At 38.5% G+C, this 20,924-nt stretch overlaps 1 protein-coding gene across 2 annotated transcripts in view; it reads left to right on the top strand.

The window, feature by feature from the left end:
- Positions 1–20,924, top strand: part of TGFBR3 (transforming growth factor beta receptor 3) — a 186,785-nt gene that overhangs the window by 1,360 nt on the left and 164,501 nt on the right. The window contains exon 2 of one of the 2 annotated variants that reach the window (XM_057500413.1): positions 3,217–3,312. The exons of the other annotated variant lie outside the window; for it this stretch is intronic. The gene's annotated coding sequence lies outside the window, so the exon portion shown is untranslated. The remainder of the gene's footprint in view (positions 1–3,216; positions 3,313–20,924) is intronic. 2 annotated transcript variants of the gene reach the window in all.

Genomic DNA, 20,924 nt, shown 5'->3' with positions numbered 1-20,924 from the left:
TAATAGTAATAATAATAATAATATAATACCACCTAATGTTTACTGAGCCCAAACGGTGTGCCAGACACTCTGCTTAATGTCTAAGGGACGCATAATCTTCAGACCAACTCTCTAGTAAAAACACTATTAATTAGCCCCATTTTACAGGTAAGACTGTAGAGGTTAGTTACTTTTCCGAGCTCATACATAACTTTCTGTTGGTTCTGACTCTGGGCGCTCTGCAGAGAGCAGCGAGTGCAGGCAAATTTGCGTGCAGCGAGTCTTCGCGCCTTCACAGGTCTTTCCTCTTCCCATGTGACTTGGGACACAGTTCTTGAAACACAAATTAAGGTGTGTGCAATTAACTTAGGTGATATATTTAAAAGGGGTGCCAAATTACAGCTCCTCGGAAACTGGGCCCAAGTAATTGTAAATACAACTATGATTTGTATTAATATGAGTGTTTATTATTTATTTCTTTTATTAATTCTCCAGGCACTGTTGGTCAGTGTTACTTGGCTTCCTTAGGAAACAGCTTGGGGTTGGCACAGGAGGCAGGGAAATAATTCTTACCCCCTTAAGGACTATTAAAATGAAATTGATTTCATGCCATTGTGTCAGTTAAAGGATGTTGTTCTGTTTCTTGGTATTCTCTGCTTTTGGCTTTAATTCTGCATTGTTTAGTGTTTCAAGGTTTCAGCATATTTTCAGCCCTTCAGTTTGTCTTTGTCATTTGTCAACTTTAATTTTTCCTGTTTTGATGGAATCTGACCATTACATGGCAGCTTTACTTAATAACTGTTGATCCAGTTCATGTTTTTAAATATGAAAATCACCAACTTACTTTTGAATACTAGCACTTGAAAGGCAGCCTCTGGGGAATTCATTGTTATTTTTAATATTAGCCAATAGGGGGAGCATAGCACACCTTTGATGTCTATTAGGTACCTAAACCAGTTTTTAGGGTATTATATATTTCAGAAGTGGAAAATGTTACCGCTTTATCTAGCAAAATAACCGGGTTGCTTTCTGAGTTTACAATGGAGAACGGGGTTTAGTTTCAACTGATTACAATAAGAATGACCTTGAGGACAGGGCCTACCTGTATGTTGGATATATGTCAAGAACTCTCTGATGGCTGAACAGATATTAGATAAACGCACATGTAGTTTTTCTCTGTTTTCCTTAAGATGTGTATGTAAAATAATTTTGTGTACTTTGAATAATATTTCAGGTTGTCCAGGAGAACTGGGTATCCAGAGAGATCCATTGTGAACCTTTTTTGTAATGATCCTCATTTGTCTTGTAGAAAACTGGAAACAGTGAATTTGTTCTCATTTCATATTATATAGTGATGCACTCACAATCCTGTCATTACTATTTTTCATTAACATCTTCTGAGTGCTAAACAATAAGGGATTGTTATCCTGAGTAACAGCATTTCTATTGGGCATTTTACAGAGGCTTATATTTTAGTATAGTAACAGTTCAGAAGTGTCATGTTTGTTGAGTGGAAGTGTGATGTCTTTATAGACACTCACACCTGTAAATATAATGGAAGCAATATTAAAGAATGAACATGCTTGGAAAAAACAGTCAAACTGACTTTTAAAAAAGATTTTCAATCTTAGTCTGCAATTTTGTGGGCCAGTTTTGTTTCTTGTGTATCAGGTGGTAGTATTGACTTGACTTTATTTCGTTTACCAAGTTAGGGTCAAGTGAACCCTATGTTAAAATAACTTTCAATTTAGTCCTTTCTTTCTAAATCTCAGCATTGCACTTAACACTTAAGAGTAGTAGCATTTTATTTAGGGCTTAATTCAGTCTTCCAAGCTCTCATCTAGTTTACTCATCCTGCAAACATTTATCAACCCCTGCTTCCCTAATAGATCTCTTAACAGATCTTTTTCAATTCTGAGAGCAGGGGGCCAAGATGCCTTAAGGCTTCCTAGGGCTTTGTCATGGAATGCTTTATAGATTGGCAAAATTGGTTTGCGTAAAGGAAAGTTTTGTCCCATTCTTTATAGGATTCAAAGGAACTAATCCTTCCTTTTACTTGCAAACTTGGTTTTGTCTTGCAAAAGTCAGGTGACTCTTGCTTTTCTGAAGGCAGAATCTGGGCCTAAGTGCCCAGGGGACTCAAATGTCCTTTGAGTACTAAGAAGGTGATGACTGCTGCCTTATTTAGTACCTAAGTGATCACCAATTTCTTGGGATCATAAATCTGTGGAAAGTTCTGACTTTATATTTCAAGCTTAACAGATAGAACAGTCAATTTAGAGATTGGTTGGTAAGTATTAACATTGCTGCAGTATTTTTCCTGGATGAATTTGCTGTGATCATTTTGAACTACCCCTATTCTTGATAATCCATTTTGAAGATGTATTTTTTTTTCTGATTTCACTGCTGTTGGACAAAAACTAATTCTAATTGTCAGGTTCAGTAGTTAATGGGGACAGTCTTTATTATTATTTTAAAATCTTAACAGTTATTTAAAAAATTACTTTATTGCAGTTTCAGTCTGCCACTGGAGCATTTTCCTTTTACATTTTAAAACTTAAAAAAATGCTAACTACTTTTTGAAATTCTCGTAACTCAAGTAAGAAAAATGTTCTTAGGGGTCTTTAACTTAAAAGTAATCTTGCATGGCTTCTAGGAACATGGACTGTTTGGAATATAAAGGAGTGAATCTAGGTTATATGAAAAACTACCATTTTGCAAAAAACAGCCCTTAACAATTTCAGTGAGGGCATTTGTGGCTTTGGAAGAAAATCACTGCTCCAAGATCCATGGCAGTAATTTCTCTGGTTCCGCATCTTTGGAGTAACTCTTGGAGTAATGCCATTGTCTCTCTGTAGCATTTCATAAAACACAGGCTATTGCTAATTTGTTGGGTTTCTATTCAAGCTGAAATAAATCAGCACAGCTTGGAAGGGCCTTACAGAAAGGATCTGGGTCCATTTCCTGGGCTCTGTCCATTTCTAGACTTCTTGTTTTCTACCTTTTGAGATAGCACATTTGTTTTCTAACTGACATGGAGCTTAATTTTCTCAGCTTGCAAAGTCCTTGCGCAAGACTTAGCAGAGATTACTGAGCATTCTTCCTTCTTTCAGAGGGTAATGGTTTTTATCACTCAGCCAAGATGTGTGCAATATTGAGTGTTTGAAGCAACATTTATAAAAATTCTGCGTGAGGCCACTTTAATTTGGACCTTATTCTACATTTTTTATTTTTCAGTTTTCCAGGCCAGACATCAAGACTTAATAGGCTGACAACTACTGGTATTCTTACAAGTGATGGAGACCATATTTAAAATCAAGATTATTCCTGAAGGTCTGGAAACTGGGGCCCCAGAATCATGCGCTCAGGCCATCCTGTTATCTGCTGCTTGAGATAATCATAGGAAATAAAAAGATGAACGTTTGGTGGTCATGCCTGTGCCAAAAGCTTCTTCAAGTCTGGGAAGTGGACTCGAGTGAGAAGAGAGCCTGGCAAAGTCCATTTTGGGGATTTAATGTCAAACTGTTGCCACAATATTAACTTAGAATTAAGTCTGAAATGTTAGCTCTATCTTTACTTTAAGAAAAAGGATAGTAACACAGAAGCACATATTCCCTCTGCCTCTTGGACACTGGATTCTGGGGAAATGGGGTCAGAGTTGGGTGCTTTTTGCAGCAGGAAGAAGTTCCTGCTTCTCTGTCCTTCCAACCATGCACTTCATTTCCCTGGTACATGCTGAAGGTCAGGGTTTTGTATGAAATTGCAGATGGACCATTTGTATAAACACATTTAAGTTGATTAGTCCTTGAAAAAATGATATTTAGAAAACAGTCTTTACAGATTCTAGTCCTTGAGCTTTCCTGTTGATCACATTGCCCTGGGAGAAGGTCTGCAGTTTTACAGGCATGATAACTAACCACGACTGATGGGTAGGAATGCCAAGTTCCCCAGGTGGACAGTCAGCAGAGCTTTGGATTTCTTTTTTATTCTTATTTTACTGTTTTATTAATGGAAACTTGGTGAATAGTTAATTCACTTTGGCGTGTGAAAAGATTCCCTTTTGGTTGTATAAGTCTGTTAGACTTACTAGTGATTTATGTGTTGTGACAGAATGAAATTGGTCATTGGATGCAAAAATACACTGGTGGCTATTTGCAAGTTTCATTTCATAATGAATTGTATGATGATTGCTGGAACAGAATGTGATTTTTCTTTTCATACTTGGGAGGTTATTTGAGGTGAAATACTTAGATTCTAATCTCAAAGCCCGCTGTTCACAGACTGTAAGCACTTTTGTGTGATACTCCCTGTGTTGTTATGAGTTTTCTCTGGTCTTTTCTTTCGAACAAAACATACTCAAACACAAATACTCTTTTGAGTGTCCATAAAGGATAAATGTCTCATTTTGCTGTATTAGACTTTGCAATTGGCTGGCAAATTAAATTCAACACTGAGGGAAAGCACCATTGACTCATTACACATACATTTTGCATCATTGCAGTGTAAAGTCTTCCCTATGTGTGTGGGAGAAGTTTCTGATCTTCTAAATGGGCATGTTTACTATTGCTGGTCCATCTCTTTTTGTCAAAGCCTTTCTGAGCAGACATTCTCCTTAGTTTTCTTATTTTTATATCTTTATAGAGATTGTTACTTGTCATGTATTCATATTTTACCATCTCAGTCAAGGAAAAATACTTAGGCTAACAACCCATTTTGTGAAGAAACACCTGTCATTCTATTTTGAATCCATCATACTCATCCATTACAACTGCTGCACAGCCCCTGGATGCATCATGGTTTTGACTCAAGAACCAGGGGAAGGATGACCTACTTGATGCATTTCACATTTTTTTTGTATTTATGCCTTTTTCTGTTTGTAACATCTTTATTTCATTATCAGAGTGGCTGCTTTCTAAGATATTCAAGGTTTTAATTTCATTCAGTGTGTGGGCTAATAAGGAAGTTTCCTGTAGAACCAGTTCTACTGAATTCTTAAAAATGGTTCCAGAAAGTATCCCACATAGATACGTTGCTGTCAAGGCCTTTGGCCATGTTCAAATGGGAGAAAACTGAACACAAAGCCGATTTCCATTTAGCTAAACCCAGTAGGGAGGCTAGGAGAGGATAGATAGTGAGTGAGTGTTAGGAGAAAATTCACTTCTGCATAATAGTAAGGGATTTAAGTGTTTTCTTTGGAATTAATATATATTTCAAGTAGGTATATAGGCAAGAGTTTGCAAAAGAAATTTTGCTAAGGTTGGGGTTCTGCAGTTGGCACCTCTTAGAACCCTGAAGATACTGTTCTCTGAAGCCAGGAAAACGCAGTCTGTTTCCAATTATATATCACACAAATAGGGAAATTAAGCCAAGAAAAATGATCATTTGAGGGCTGGGTTGCTTTTTTGTCGAGGGTAAAGAAGAAAGTACCATAGTCACACATTTTTAAAGAATCTGTTAGTTTTCCTATTGGCTTTCAAATTTTTCTCAAGTGTTGTATATTGGAAATTAAAAATAATTTTGGGATTAAAGACCTCTTCCTTCAGCTCTCTTTTTGTTTCTCAAGAGCAAATAGAAGAGCGGCCAGGCAGCATCTGCTGACATTGAGGTCTTTGGTCCCAGTGTTCTGGGATCCCGCTGGCATTTCTGGTAAGGCCTTTTCCTATTAGAATGGTGCCAGGTTATGGGCTCCCAGTGTCATAGCAGGCACTTGGAGCTGCGGTTTCTTGTTTTACTTTTTACCATGCTTTGAATGGAAATGTGATTCTTGCTGCTTACCATTATCACTAGGGACTTAGTCTAGGATGCCAGTGTGAGAAGAAGCTGAGGTGAGAAGCCTAACCGGAAGTTGAGTGATGTACGAGTGGGTAAATATATTGTCTTCAGCACTTGTCAGAGGCAACTAGCCTTTCTGAATGCCTGCTACTAGTTTCAGGATTGGTGGTCCCATGAGACCAAGGTGTTAACTAAGAAATCTCCTTCCCACCACCAGAGGAAGATCACGCCCAGCAGATCTGAGTTCCTGTTTCTCACACCTTACACCTCCACGGTGTTGAATAAAACTTTCCTGATGGTACAGAATCGTTGATAACCATGTTGTCTGTCAGGGCTAGTGGTGTTTAGCCGTCGGCGCTTTTCTTCTCACCTCCCGTTATTAACGCCTTGGCCTGTGGCAGGCGGGCTCCCCCACTTACCACACTGTCACAGGGCGCTAGAAAAGGTGCCAAGTGCAAAATTCTGTGCTTGTTTTCAGTAAGCATCTCCACTGTTTTCCCTCATGCATTTACTGTTTTATTCTCTTTTCCTCACATTTTATTATCCTGGTTTTCCCCTTATCTTCCTGATCTTTCTCCGGTTTTCCTTGTCAATGCTGGATCCCCACATGTTGGCATTCTACAAGGTTCCATTTTCACTTTCCCTTCTCTTCTCAGTCTACATTTAGTGCTTACATTTCCGTGCCTCAGTGGCCATGTCTATGCCAGTAACTCCGAGTTTTACATTTCTCATGTCCAGTGCTACTTGGTGGTTCTGTAGGCCTTCCTGTTAAAACTAAGTCCCAAACCCAACATACTGTTTCTCTGTGGTCCCCAGTCCAACTCCTCTGTTTCCCATGTTGGTAAATGGCACCTGCCACCACACTAGGAACCTCAGACACACTTCCTTCTGCTTACTTCCCTGAGCTGAATCACATCAGCTCTGCCATGGCTTACCCTTAGCAGATCTCAAGTGGCATTTTCTTCTCCAATTCCAAATCTGCATCTCACCTGGACTATTACAAGTGTCTTCCAGTTGGTTTTCCTGGCTTCAGCATCTCTATCACCAATTATTCATCCACTGTGGTTGGGACCTTCTAAAACACAGATTGGTGTTTATTTAAAGTCTCAGCTGTTCCATTTTCCTTGGCATGGGATGCCCAGTTATTAACAATGTAGCTTCAGCCTACTTTTATAGCTGTGTCTTATGCCATGTGCTCTCTGGCCCTCTCCTTTTGTATGTGGCCCTTCGTTAGCATCCCCTCTAGTGGTCTCCTGTCACTCTTTCAGGCTGTCTCCATTGTCAGCTTCTCTGGTGAAGCCTCAGGTGGGTAGTAGCTTCCTTCCTTGATTTCTCTTACAGTACTTGTCCTACTGATGAGAACTGTTCTTCCTCTGCCAGACAGTGTACTTCTCTAGAGGAGGAATGAGTTTTATCATCTTTGTATCCTGGGTGTGTGGCATGAACTTGGCATATAGTATATGTTGTCTGTTAAAACTTTGGGGAAAGATCAAGCTTAGAGTTGGTATAAATGATAGAGAAGACAAAGGAAATCAATTCAGATTCAGAGCTTGGGGTCTTGGGAGTAATACTCTTCTCTAAGTCACTCTAAAGATGCGAACAGCTAGGTCTGGAGAGATTAGGTGTCCTGCCCAAGATCACATGGCTGGGATAAAGTGCTTCCTTCTTTGTCGCTCTGCAGAATTCTCCACTCAGTATCCAGAATGGCCCTGATAAAACCTAAGTCAGATCCTGTCATTCCATAGCTTAAAACACTCTCATATTTCTGTCTTTCTCAGAGAAAACACCAAATGCTTACAATGATGGGTAAGGCACTACACAACAAGCTCATAACTCTCTTGCCTGTTAACTCAGACCTCACTCCTCCACTTTCTGGCTCACTCACTTTGCTCCACTTGCGTAGCCTACTTGCCGCTCCTGGAACATGCCAGACATGCTGCCTCAGGGCCTTTGCATGTGCTGTTTCCTTTGCTTGGGATGTTTTTCTCCCAAATATCTACAGAGTTCACTTCTGTAAGTCCTTACTCAAAGAAACAAAACAAACCAAAGACCCCAAATACTTCCTTTCCCTCTTCTCTGCTTTGTTTTCTTAGCATTTACTTCTGTGTGATGCACAGTTAAGTATCTTGTTTAGAGTCTGTCTCCCCTGACTATAACTTAAGCTCGATGAGGGCAGGGATTTTTATATGTTTTGTTCTCTTTGAATCCCCATACCTAGAACCATGCTGACACTCAATAAATATTCGTTAGATGAATAAATGAGTGAGATAAAACAAGATTTTGTAGATTTCTTACAGCTCCATGTCAGTGTACACTTATGGCACTAAAAAGGGAAAATGATCAGGTCTGTCTGGAAGAAGGAGAATCTGACTTTTAAGAAGCTTCACTCAAGATCTGTCAGGCTAGAATGCTGACCTCTTTCTGATTGTCTGACTTGAAGCAGCACCCATGGGCTCTCCTCAGCCTTACAAGGGGTTTGGGAAGTCTCCCATTTTACCTTCAGCAGGCTTGGGCTTGCTTTGATTTCTCTCCACCTGTGATTTGCCCTTTAATCCATTGAGCTACAAAGATGAACAGTAAACATAGCATTAAAGAGAAGAGCTGGGGGAGAGCATATGGAGCAGAGGAGCAGAACGTCCCTGTGGCCCTGACATCTCCCCTTGGGCTCTGGGCCCATCATCAGGGCAGCTCACCATATGGTCCAGAGTTGCTTCAGGGCTTGTGCTCTAAGGAACAGTCTGGAGGCCATCAGCACCAGATGACTGGAGTTTTGCTTTGGTGTTCTAATTTCTTTGAAAAGAAATGTTAAGTTTAGGCCAAAAGTCCATTGGAGAAAGGGTTTTAAAAATTAAATTACCATCTTAATTTTGAAGAGAAGTTTTAAGTCTTCTCGAGAGAAAGGATTGCAGCTGAAATTACCACCTACTTCTGTCAGGGGTACTAGTGAGGAGTCAAGGCTGCTGGCATCCTGGCCTGTGAAACTAATCCTAGGGTCAGTAAATTGCAGTTCTGAAGTGTCTGATTCTTGGAGTAGAGGTTATGTTGAAAATGAAGAACATAATTTATATGCATGTTGCAATGATGTTATAGTGATTTGCCTCCCACTCTCTGTGGGATAACATCAGTATAGTTCCTACAGTATAGTTGTTCCTCATTGGGCAGGAAGCCCAGCCAAGGAAGTCAAAGGCTTAGGAGGAAATTACTGGACATATACAAAGCCAGCAGCATAATTTAATCCTGGGATTCAAAACTATCAGATTGAAAATAAATTGTTTTGAATGGAGCTAAATTATCAATAACCTAGTTAAAAATGACCAAAATGACCACCCTAAGAATGCAGGAGCCCAGTTTGAAAAAAGACATATGCACCCCTATGTTTATCGCAGCACTATTTACAATAGCCAAGAAATGGAAGCAACCTGTGTCCATCAGTAGATGAATGGATAAAGAAGATGTGGTTCATATACACAATGGAATATTATTCAGCCATAAGAAGAAAACAAATCCTACCATTTGCAACAACATGGATGGAGGCAAAGGGTATTATGCTCAGTGAAATAAGCCAGGCGGAGAAAGACAAGTATCAAATTATTTCACTCATCCATGGAGTATAAGAACAAAGAAAAAAAACTGAAGGAACAAAACAGCAGCAGACTCACAGAACCCAAGAATGGACTAAAGTTACTAAAGTGAAAGGGACTGGGGAGGATGGGTGGGAAGGGAGGGATAAGGGGGAAAATGGGGCATTATGATTAGCACACACAATGCAGTGGGGGAGGACATGGGAAAGGCAGTATACACAGAGAAGACAAGTAATGATTCTATAGCGTCTTACTACACTGATGGACAGTGACTGTAATGGGGTATGCAGTGGGGACTTGGTAATAGGGGAAGTCTAGTAACCATAATGTTGTTCAAGTAATTGTACATTAACGATACCAAAAGAGAAAGAAAAAAGAATTTGTTGAGCATTTTTGTTTGAAAAAGTTTTTAGATTAAAAAAAAAAAATCGGCTACCATTTCCTGAACCCTAAGAACGCAGTAGGTATCAAGTGCTTTACGTGTTATTAATTCACTTAATCCTCATAACACTCATTAAGGAAATAGAATCATTATGTCTACTTTACAGATGAGGCTTGGGGTTGTTTAATAAGTTGCCCTTGGTTACTCTGCTAGGAAAAGGCAGGGCAGGGTTTTGAACCCAGGTAGGCTGGGGGAAGGGTATCCTCACAGCCATTATACTGTGTTGTGTCTGCTTCTAGAACAGACACACCGCTCGTGCTCTCACTGCAGGGACTTTGCACTTGGCTGTCCCCATTGTCAGGGGTGGCTTTTCCTTCAGATGCTGTCTCAGCTCTGCCTCGCAGCCTGTGCTCACGTGTCACATTGGAGAGGCCTCTAAAAAGGGTTCTTCTGGTCACCAGTTGCACTGTATGTGTGGGGTGTCTTCTCCCCACACCACCAAGCAATTCAAATCAATTCTGACACTACTGTCTGTTTGGAGATACCTCAGATTCCATTGGTTAGGGGTTCAGCCCCACAAGAGGGCCTCTTTACTTCAGACTCCCATCAGAAGCCCAGGTGTTTACCTGTGCTCCTGACCAGTTGGCTACAGATTGGAGGTTCCCACAATCCCCTCCTTTGGTTCAATTAATTTGTTAGAGGGGCTCACTTAACTTAGAGAAATATTTTACTCACTAGATTACTGGTTTATTATAAAAGGATTTAGGTCAGGAATAGCCAGATGGAAGAGACGCATAGGGCAAGGCCTGGGGAAAAGGGTGGGGCTCCCACACCCTCTGCTAGCACCTGCACATGTTCCCCGACCCAGAAGCTCTCTGAACCCATCCTTTTGGCTTCATGACATAGGCATAATTGATTAAGTTACTGGCCATTGGCAACTGGTTCAACTTCCAACCCCTCTCTGAAAAGGGGCTGAAAGTTCCAAACCTCTAATCACAAGGTTCTTTTGACAGCCAGCCCCCCATTCTTAGGTGGGGCCCAAAATTCACCTCGTTGTCATAACAAAAGATGTTTTTTATTCCTCTCATCAATTAGGAAATTCCAAGGGTTTTAGGAGCTTTATGCCAGAAATTTGGGACAAAGACTGAATATATTTTTCTTATAAATCACACTGTCACACTTTCTCCGACCACTCTATCTAAACTCATAATGCCTGTCTTCTCATCACTCCTCTCCTTAACCTTTATTTTCCTTCTGTAGGACTTACCACCATTTGACACATTATGTATTTGTTGTCTGTTTTCCCCATTAGAAGGTAAACTCCAGAAAGGCAGTGTCATGTTTAGTTCACTGCTGTGTCCCAGGAACAGTGCCTGGCACATGGTATGTGCTAATAAATGCTTGTTGGATATGAATGAATGAGGTAAAATAAAATTGCTGATTGAGCCTTGCCTTCCTGGTTTTCAAAACTAAATAACTTAGCTGTTTTGTCAGCCCTAATCAGACTGCCTGCTTCCAGAAGGTGACTGTGCATGGCCTGGCAGGCATCCCTAGTGGGGGAGCTCTGGTTTGCAGTGAGGTGAGCATGGGCCCTGGAGCCAGGCAGACCTAGGCTTACATCTTAGTGCCAGGACTTGCTAGCTGGTGACCTGGGGGTTGTTTCGCATCTTGAAGCCTCCTTTTTTTTCCCACTGTCAATTGGAGTAAAGAACGTCTATCTCCTTAGGTTGCTGAGAGGATGAAATGAGAAAATGAAAAACATAGGAGGTCAGTAGATAGTACATGAGATGCTTTATGGGGTCAGAAGAAGAAAGCCATGTGTTAGCTTCTAATAGGAAGGGGAACATGGTATAAACAAACACATGAACAACCATAGAATAATGACAGAGCAGCATGTGGGCAAGTCTTCACTGTGTGACTAACTGGCTGTGAAACGTGGCCAGTCCCTGAGCCTTTTTAATTCTTCGTTTGCTCATCTATAAAATTAAAGGGTTGTAGTAGATGTTATCCATTTCTAACATTCTGAGGTGGCTTCAAGTAGTAGATAATATGGAACAAATTATACATAAAATGTTAGGAGGCAGAGTTTTCACAGTGGGACGGCAGTAATCAGAAGTGGCTTTTGGAAAGAGGTGAAGGGAATGAGTAGAGTTCATGGAGTCTGAGGATATAGGATAAAAATTGTAGTTTTGATAAGATGGGCATATTTGACAAAATTCATGTTCTGTGTGCTTACAATATTTGGAAGGTAATTCATTCAAATGTTTTTTGTGTATATAAGTTACACGTTAAGAATTGTCAATGTAATGGTGGTATTTTATTTATGCTTAATGTTGTCAAGTTGAATGTTTTTCTAGATGATACTTTCCTGTGTTAAGTCATTCTTGCCAGCCATTCCATGATCATGCATTTCAGATTTCTCCCAGTATGTTCGAAGTCTCATTTTATAGGAAGGACTCAAGATTAGTTTTTAGTTCATATAATGAGAATTATAAGTAAGGTAAAGAATAAAAACTTTTCTTGTTTAATATCTTTATGTTAAAGATGAAGAAAGTAAAGCCCAAAAATGGAATGACATGTCTGAGCTTGTAAAACATGTTAACATCACAGCTCTTGCCTCTCCTGTTCCCTTGAGGCTGCTTGATGTATAGGCTCTTCCTATACACTACCCTTATCTGTTGGTTTATCATTTATTACTGAGAAATGTTCTGATAATTCACCATCCTTTCATACTACATTAAATTGTAGTATATGCAATAGTATTTTTTAAGTATCATTGATACAAAATTTTATATTGGATTCAAATATATAACACAGTGGTTAAACATTTACCCATATTATTAAATCCTCACCTCCCACTAGTGCAGTTACAATTTGTCGACATAGAAAGATGTTACAGAATCATTGGCTATATTCTCCATGCTGTACTACTATCCCCTTGGCCAACTTATATTGTGATTGAGAGTTTTTGTGCCCCTTTATCTGCCTCCCCCTCACCACCCACCCACGCCAACCCCTCCCCCATGGTAACCACCAGTCATTTCTCAGTGTCTGTGAGTTGACTGCTGTTTTGTTCCTTATGTTTTGTTCTGTATTTATATTCCATAAATAAGAGAAATCATATGGTATTTATATTTCTCCACTTGGCTTTTATCACTAAGCATAATACCCTCTAGATCCATCCATGTTGCTGCAAATGGCAGGATTTCTTTTTTTATAGCTGAATAATATTCCATTGTATATATGTACGACATCTTCCTTATCCATTCATCTATTGATAGACACTTAGGTTGCTTCCATATCTTGGCTATTGTAAATAATGTGGTGATAAACATAGGGGTGCATGCATCTCTTTGAATTGGGGTTTTCTTCAGGTAAATTCCTAAAAGCAGAATTACTGCATTGAATGGTATTTCTATTTTTAGTTTTTTGAGGAACTTCCATACTGGGTTGAATGGTATTTCTATTTTTAGTTTTTTGAGGAACTTCCATACTGCTTTCAACAGCAGTTGTAACAATTTATGTTCCCACCAACAGTGTAGGTAGGAAGGTTCTTTTTTCTCTACGTCCTTGCCAACACTTGTTATTTCTTGTCTTTTAGATAGTAGCCATTCTAACTGGTGTCAGGTGATATCTCATTGGTTTTGATTTGCATTTCCCTGATGACTAGTGATGTGGAACATCTTTTTTGTGTGCCTGTTGGCCATCTGTATTTCTTCTTTGGAGAAACATCTGTTCAGGTCCTTACCCATTATTTATTTGGGTCATTTATTTTTTGGTGTTGAGGTATATGAGTTCATTATATTTTTGGATGTTAACCCCTTATGGGATAAATCATTTACAAGTGTATTCTCCCATATTGTAGGTTGTCTTTTTGTTCTCCTGATGGTATCCTTTGGTGTACAGAAGCTTTTTAGTTTGGTGTAATACCCACTTGTTCATTTTTAATTTTTTTTCTCTTACCTGAGGAGATGTGTCCAGATTCATTCTCTTGCATGTAGCTGCCTATTTTTCCCAACACAGTTAATGAAAAGGCTGTCTTTTCCCCATTGTATATTAATGGCTCCTTTATTGTATATTCATTGGCCATATGTGCATGTGTTTATATCTGTACTCTGTTCTGTCCCATTGATTTATGGGTCTGTTGTTGTACCAGTACCATACTGTTTTGATTACTGTAGATTTGTAGTATAGTTTGAAGTCAGGGAGCATAATACTGCCAGCTTTGTTCTTCTTTCTCAAGATTGCTTTGGCTATTTGGGGTCTTTTGTGGTTCCATATGAATTTTAGAACTATTTCTTTTTGTTTATTTAAGAATGTTGTTGGTGTTTTGATAAGGATTGCATTGAATCTGTAAATTCCTTTGGGCAGGATGGCCATTTTGGCAATATTAATTCTTTCTATTCATTAACATGGGATAGATTTCCATTTATTGGTGTCTTCCTTAATTTCTTTCATGAGTGTCTTACCGTTTTCATAGTAAAGGTCTTTCACCTTCTTGGTTACATTTATTCCTAGGTATTTTATTCTTTTTTATGCAATTGTGAATGATGTTGTTTTCCTGATTTCTCTTTCTGCTAGTTGTTAGCATATTTCTGTGTATTAATTTTGGATCCTGCAACTTTACTGAATCTAGTTATTAGTGCTAAGAGTTTTTTGGTGGAGTCTTTAGTGTTCTCTATGTATAATATCATGTTATTATAGTATTCTCTAATAAAAATTCTTTATATTTCTGTGGTATCTGTTGTGACTATTTCTTCTTCATTTCTGATTTTCTGTACTCTCTCTTTCTTGATAAGTTTGACTATGGGTTTGTCTATTTTGTTTATCTTCTCAAAGAACCAGCTCTTGGTTTCATTGATTTTTTTTTCTATTGTTTTATTCTTCTCTATTTTATTTATTTCTGCTCTGATCTTTATTATGTCCTTCCTTCTCCTAACTTTTGGTTTCATTTCTTTTTCTAGTTTTTTTAGTTGTGAGTTTAGACTCACAATTTGAATTGTTCTTTTTTCTTGAGGTAGGCCTATATTGCTATGTATTTTCCTCTTAAAACCGCTTTTTGGCATCCCACAAATTTTGGACTGTTGAACTTTTGTTTTTATTCATCGTCATGTATTGCTTGATTTCTGTTTTGATTTTTTCATTGATCCATCGATTATTTGGAAGCATGTTGTTTAGTCTCTATGTGTTTATAGGTTTTTTTTTTTTTCGTTTAATTTATTTCTTGTTTCATACCATTGTGGTCTGAGAAGCTGCTTGGTGCAATTTCAATCTTCTTAATATTGAGGCTCTTTTTAGGTCCTAATGTGTGATCAATTCTGGAGCACATTCCATGTGCACTTGAGAAAAATGTGTATCCTGCTGGTTTTTGGTGGAATGTTCTGTAGATATCTGTTAAGTCCATCTGATCTAATATATTGTTCAGTGCCTCTATTTCTATCTGGTTGATCTGTCTACTGATGTGACTGTTGTGTTACAGTGTCCTAAAATAAAGTGTTGTAATCTATTTCCCCCTTTAATTTTGGTAGAATTTGCTTTACATATTTGGGTGCTCCTATGTTGGGTGTATAGATATTTATTATGGTTATATCCTCTTGTTGGACTGATCCCTTTATCATTATGTAATGTCATTTTTTTGTCTCTTGTTACTTTCTTTGTTTTGAACTCTATATTGTCTAATATAAAGACTGCTACTCCTGTTTTTTTCTCCCTATGATTTGCACATAATATCTTTTTCCATCCCTTCACTTTCAGTCTGTGTATGTCTTTGGGTCTGAAATGAGTCTCTTGTAGGCAGCATACAGATGGGTCTTGTTTCTTTATCCATTCTGCCACTCTGTCTTTGATTGGTGCATTCAGTCCATTTACATTTAAGGTGATTATTGATAGGTATGTATTTATTGCCATTTTATTAACTGTTTTCTGGTTGTTTTTATAGCTCCTCTTTGTTCCTTTCTTTCTCTCTATATACTCTTCTCTTGTTATTTGATGGTTTTCTTTAGTGTTGTGATTGAATTCTCTTTAAAAAATTTTTTGTGTATCCATTATAGGCTTTAGTTTTGTGGTTACCAAAAGGTTTAAGGATAGCTTCCTGATTAAGTTGATGATTGCCCTGTTTCACACACAGTCTAGAAGTACTTCTTTTTTCTTCTTCTTCCTACTTCACACTTTATGTATTAGATGTCACAATCTGCACTTTTTGTGTATTCCTTGACTGATTTTGTGTATAGTTGGTTTTACTACTTTTGTTTTGTTTTAATTTTGTAATTGCTTGGTAAGTAATTGATCTACTACCTTTACTGTGGATTTATTTTCACTGGTGAAAACTATTTAGCCTTAGGAACATTTCTATCTATAGCAGTCCTTTAACATATCTTGTAATGCTCGTTTACTGGTTATATATTCCTTGAGCCTTCGTTTATCTGGGAGTTTTAAAAAATAATCTCTGCTTTAAATTTGAATGGTAATCTTGCTGGGTAGAGGATTCTTGGTTGAAGGTCCTTCTGTTTCAATACATTAAATATTTCATGCCACTCCCTTATGGCCTTTAAAATTTCTGCTGAGAAGTTTGCTGATAGCCTGATGGGTTTTCCCTTATAAATAATCATTGTTCTCTCTCTGGCTGCTTTCAGTACTCTCTCCTTATCCTTAATGTTTGTCATTTTAATTATCATATTTCTTCATTTTGTCTTTTGGGGTTTCTTTTGTTAGGGACTCTCTGTGCTTCCATGACCTGAGTGTCTATTTCTTTACCCAGATTGGGGAAGTTTTCAACAATTATTTCCTCAAAGAGACTTTCTATCTCTTTGTCTCTCTCTTCTACTGGTACCCCTATTATCGAATATTGTCTCTTGTGGATTGTTTGCACAGTTCTCTTATCATTATTCATTCTTAGAGATTCTTTTTTCTCCCTGTTCTCAGCTTCATTGTGTTCTTGTTCTCTAATTTCCATTTCATTGATTGTCTTCTTGACTTGCAGCAATCTATTTTTCATTCCCTCCATTGTATATTTCATTTCAGTTACTGTATTCTTTATCTCTGAGTTGCTCTTTTTGGCTCTTGTATCTCTTTGTTGAAGTCCTCAATACTTTTCTATAGATCAGTGAGCATATTTATGACTTTTACTTTGAAATATTTATCAGGAAGATTGGCAATCTCTGTTATATTCAATCATTTTTCTGGTGTCTTATCCTGTAGTTTTGTTGGAACATACTCCTCTGCCTCCTTTTTTTGTCAGGGTTTCTGTTTCTTCCTTTGTACTAGATGGTTCTGCTGTGCTTTCTTGTCTATAAAGTAATGGCTTTATACAGTAGTATTTTATACTTGCTCTCCATAATGGCACTTTTATTGGATGCCTGCTATATGACAAGTGGTGAGCTAGGTGGACTGTGATCCCTTTTTGCAGTGAACAGATAAGTGGGAAAGCCATACATGAAAGGAAATAATGCATAAAGATTTACCTGCAGGGTTGACTTGCACTACATTCTAGGTATCCAAGTTTAACTGTGTCCAAGGAAATCATAGGAGGCTTCCTTAAAGAAGGGATGCTTATGTACAGATACCTGAAGATGTTAGTGGCCATGTTTGGGGTCCATGGAGGGTCATTGAGTTCTAACACAGCAAACATCACTTAAAGAAGCAAGGATGTGGCCCTTTTGTTGGGCTGGATTAAGGTGAGTGTGGCTGGAGCATGCAGAGGATGTGGCTGGACTAAGGAAGCAACATCTAGCAGCCTTGTGAAGGATTTTGGTCTTTTTTATGACATGGGCAACCATTGAAGTGTTTTACATGCCTGGGCTGCTGAGCCCTTTCCTTACCAAATAATATCACCTAAATGATTGAAATTATTTATTTAGGGATTACCCCCACCCAAGAGCAATAATTTCATTTTGGGAGTCATTTAGATGAATAAAAGATGTGCTTAATTGTAATTAGCAGAATACTCTATTGCTAGGGTATTTACTCTGAGTTCATGTATTTGCATAATCTCTGAACATAAATGTGCATGTGAGTTAAAAGTTTTATTAAATTACAATATATTGTATAAAATAGTCCACTAGAGGTCTAGTAGATATAGCTTCCTGAAAGCTTTTTTTTGATAGTCTGGTGCTTGCTAGGGCCTAAAGGATGATGAGTGGTGTCCTGAGAATATTCAGATGTTCCGACTTTTGCTGGAATAATTGCAGTTCCATGATTTAGTAAACCCTTTTAGTGAGAACTGACTCCTCGCTCTGGGCAGCTGGGTTGGCTCAGTGGCAGTGCCAGGCTGAGTTCCACAGGCCCCCAGCCAAACCCCGGAAGCTGATTTGGAAATTGTAGTGTAGAACTGAGGAGGACCGTAAAGCCAGACCTCTGTCACTTATGCTAGAGATGTTGAGACAGTAACCTTACCACCCTTTGGGGAAAGCTTTGCAATATTGTGACTATCTTTAAGACTCCTATCTTGTATTGAGTTTGGAATCATAGTTGATGGAGGGAATTTTTGAAATTCTAGATGATCAAGTCTAATCCAAACTAATACAAACTTTGATATAAACTACTATATTATCTCTTTACTAGTAGTTTGCTTGGTTTTTGAAAGTCTAGATGTATTTTAACCATACAAACTCCATTGACTATTATATTTTTAAAATGTGCTGTGTGTGTGTGTGGGCCAGTACACACACACAGTATAGGTGTTGTTTTAGGTACCATGCCCATATTCTATCTCAGGTATTACAATCCAAATATCATTACCATTTTATAGATGAGGAGATGGAGGAGGATCAATGACTTGTCCAGTGTGACACATCTGGATAAGCCAGGTTTTGAACGCTATTAGTTCCTATTAATTCTAGCTTAAATTATAAGCAACAAAAATCTTGAATGCAAAAATATTAAATGTGAAAGGTGGTTCTTGGAATATTGGTGAGCACAGACCTATCCTAGTTTGTGAACTTGAGCCAAACGTGGTCTTTCACAGCCTTGTGATGTGTATCCATATCCACCCTCCCATTTTTGCTGTGTTGTGCTTGGGATAGGTAGGAGGGCTTTAAAGGACAGACAGAGGATCAGCCCCAAGGAAACTGAGGATGCTGGGGCTGGAGATATGTTGGTCACACTCCTAGCCAGGAGAGGGGGTACAGGGGAGAGTGGAGTCCAGCTTCTCTGCACATCTTGTGCCCTTTGTGCCTCCTGCCCTCCTCCCCACTGGGTCTTCATCTGGAATTCCTGCCCACAAGTACAGGTAGTTCAAGAGTAAGCCTTTTTTTCCCTGCCACTGGCAGCCACAGAATGTTGGGACTTTAATTAATATTAGGCTTCAGGATAATAATTCTCTTCGGTAGAGACAGCTTACTGTGATAAATAATGATACTTTTTATACTGTTACATGTACAATCAATCTCAGTTGATTCTTGCAGGGATCCTGTAATGTAGATAAGGCTATTTTGTTATCTTCTTAGAAATGAAGAAACTGAGGTTTCATTCTGATCTAAACCTCCTTTCTTGTCTGACCTCCTCTAAGAGCCTTAATTAATCTTGCATGCACTGCTGACAACCTCCAATTTGGTGTGTGTTTCCGTGAGTTTGGTTTTTTAGATTCCACATATAAATGAGCTCACACATTATTTGTCTTTCTCTGTCTGAATTATTTCACTTAGCATAATGTTGACTAGATCCATTTTTGCAAATGGCAGGATTTCCTTCTTTTTTTTTTATGACTGAATAGTATTCCCTTGTGTGTAATGTATGTGTGTGTGTGTGTATACATATAGGACATTTTCTTTATTCATTCATCTGTCAGTGGACACTTAGGTTGTTTCCTTGCCTTGGCTGTTATAAATAATGCTGTAGTGAACATAGGGGTGTAGATATCTCTTTAGCATAGTGATTTCATTTCTTTTGAGTATATACCCAGAGGTGGAATTGCTGCTAATATGGTTGTTCTATTTTTAATTTTTTGAGGAACTGCCATACTATTTTCCATAGTGCCTATACCAGGGAAATCTTTGAAAACCCAATTGAATCACACCACTTCCATTCCCTTTTGGCTTTGCAGCCAAGCTCCCTTCAGCATCATGGACCTGTAATGGTTCCTCTAACCTGTAAGGTCATCCCTCATCTGACCTTTTAAACCTCTGCTTATCCTTCAGATTTTGGGTACTTTTCCTTTAGGGTTGTTATTCACAGTGTATGATTACATATTTGTGATTATTTGTTGGTTTATCCCACCAGACTTTAAGCCTGTGAGTGCAAATAACATGTGTCATTGGTTGACCAGTCTATTCCCATTGCCTGGCATGGAGGAAGCAGTAAAGATTTATTGAAGGAAGAAATGAAGCTCAGGAAATTAAATATCTTGCCTAACACAGTACATGTGCTACTTTTACTAGAATGTAAACTCCATGAGGGTACGATTTTTGGCTCCTTTCTTCACTGCTGTATCCTTGGCATCTTCAACAGTGCCTGCCTTGTAGTGGTAAATATTTGTTGAATATTGATTGCACTTGGATGTGATTCCAAAGATTACTTATTCATATCCAGGACTTTTCCCCCCTTTTTGTGCCAGATCTGTCTGAAAATGGGTATTTGGAATTATTCTGTTTTTCTGTGTAGAGAGAAATCTGAGAGTCGCTGCTGTGGCTCAGTAAGGTGGCTTTGCTTTCTCTGTGTACAGGTCTTAAAGGGCATCCAAATGTCATCAGACAAACAACAGTATCTGTTCTACATCCTGTCCACCCCTTTGTACAGGCTGCCAAGCTAGATATCGATGTCATCCATCCTGCTTCTTTCCTAAACCCCCCGAATAACATATTGAATAGCCATCAGAACAATTCTTCTACCAGCTTTTATTTTAACCATTTACAGACTTACCAGTGTATTTTCTTGCAAAAAATTCATTCACTTAAATGGCAGACCTGAAACATTTTAATGATGTGTTAGAAAATCATTTAATATTTAAGTTACCAGAAACTCAGGTGTAATTGACTGCTTGAGTTCAGGGAATAGCAATTTCTTTTTTATTCCACTCAGTATATTTCTGTCTTAAAGATCTTTAAGTTTGTAGAGTATTTTGTTGATTGGTTTAGACTATCTAAATAGTCTTAGTGTTAAAGTATGACAGTGCACAAGTTTGGGCTTCCTTTTGCCCATTGACTTTTCAAACTTGGAGCCTACGGCATTACGAAGGATTGTTTATTTACATAGCTGCCACCCACAATCCTAAAGTC

The sequence above is a fragment of the Manis pentadactyla genome, chromosome 4, assembly GCF_030020395.1.
Source record: "Manis pentadactyla isolate mManPen7 chromosome 4, mManPen7.hap1, whole genome shotgun sequence".
NCBI classification, from domain to species: Eukaryota; Metazoa; Chordata; class Mammalia; order Pholidota; family Manidae; genus Manis; species Manis pentadactyla.
This window is presented reverse-complemented; position numbering and strand designations above follow the sequence as displayed.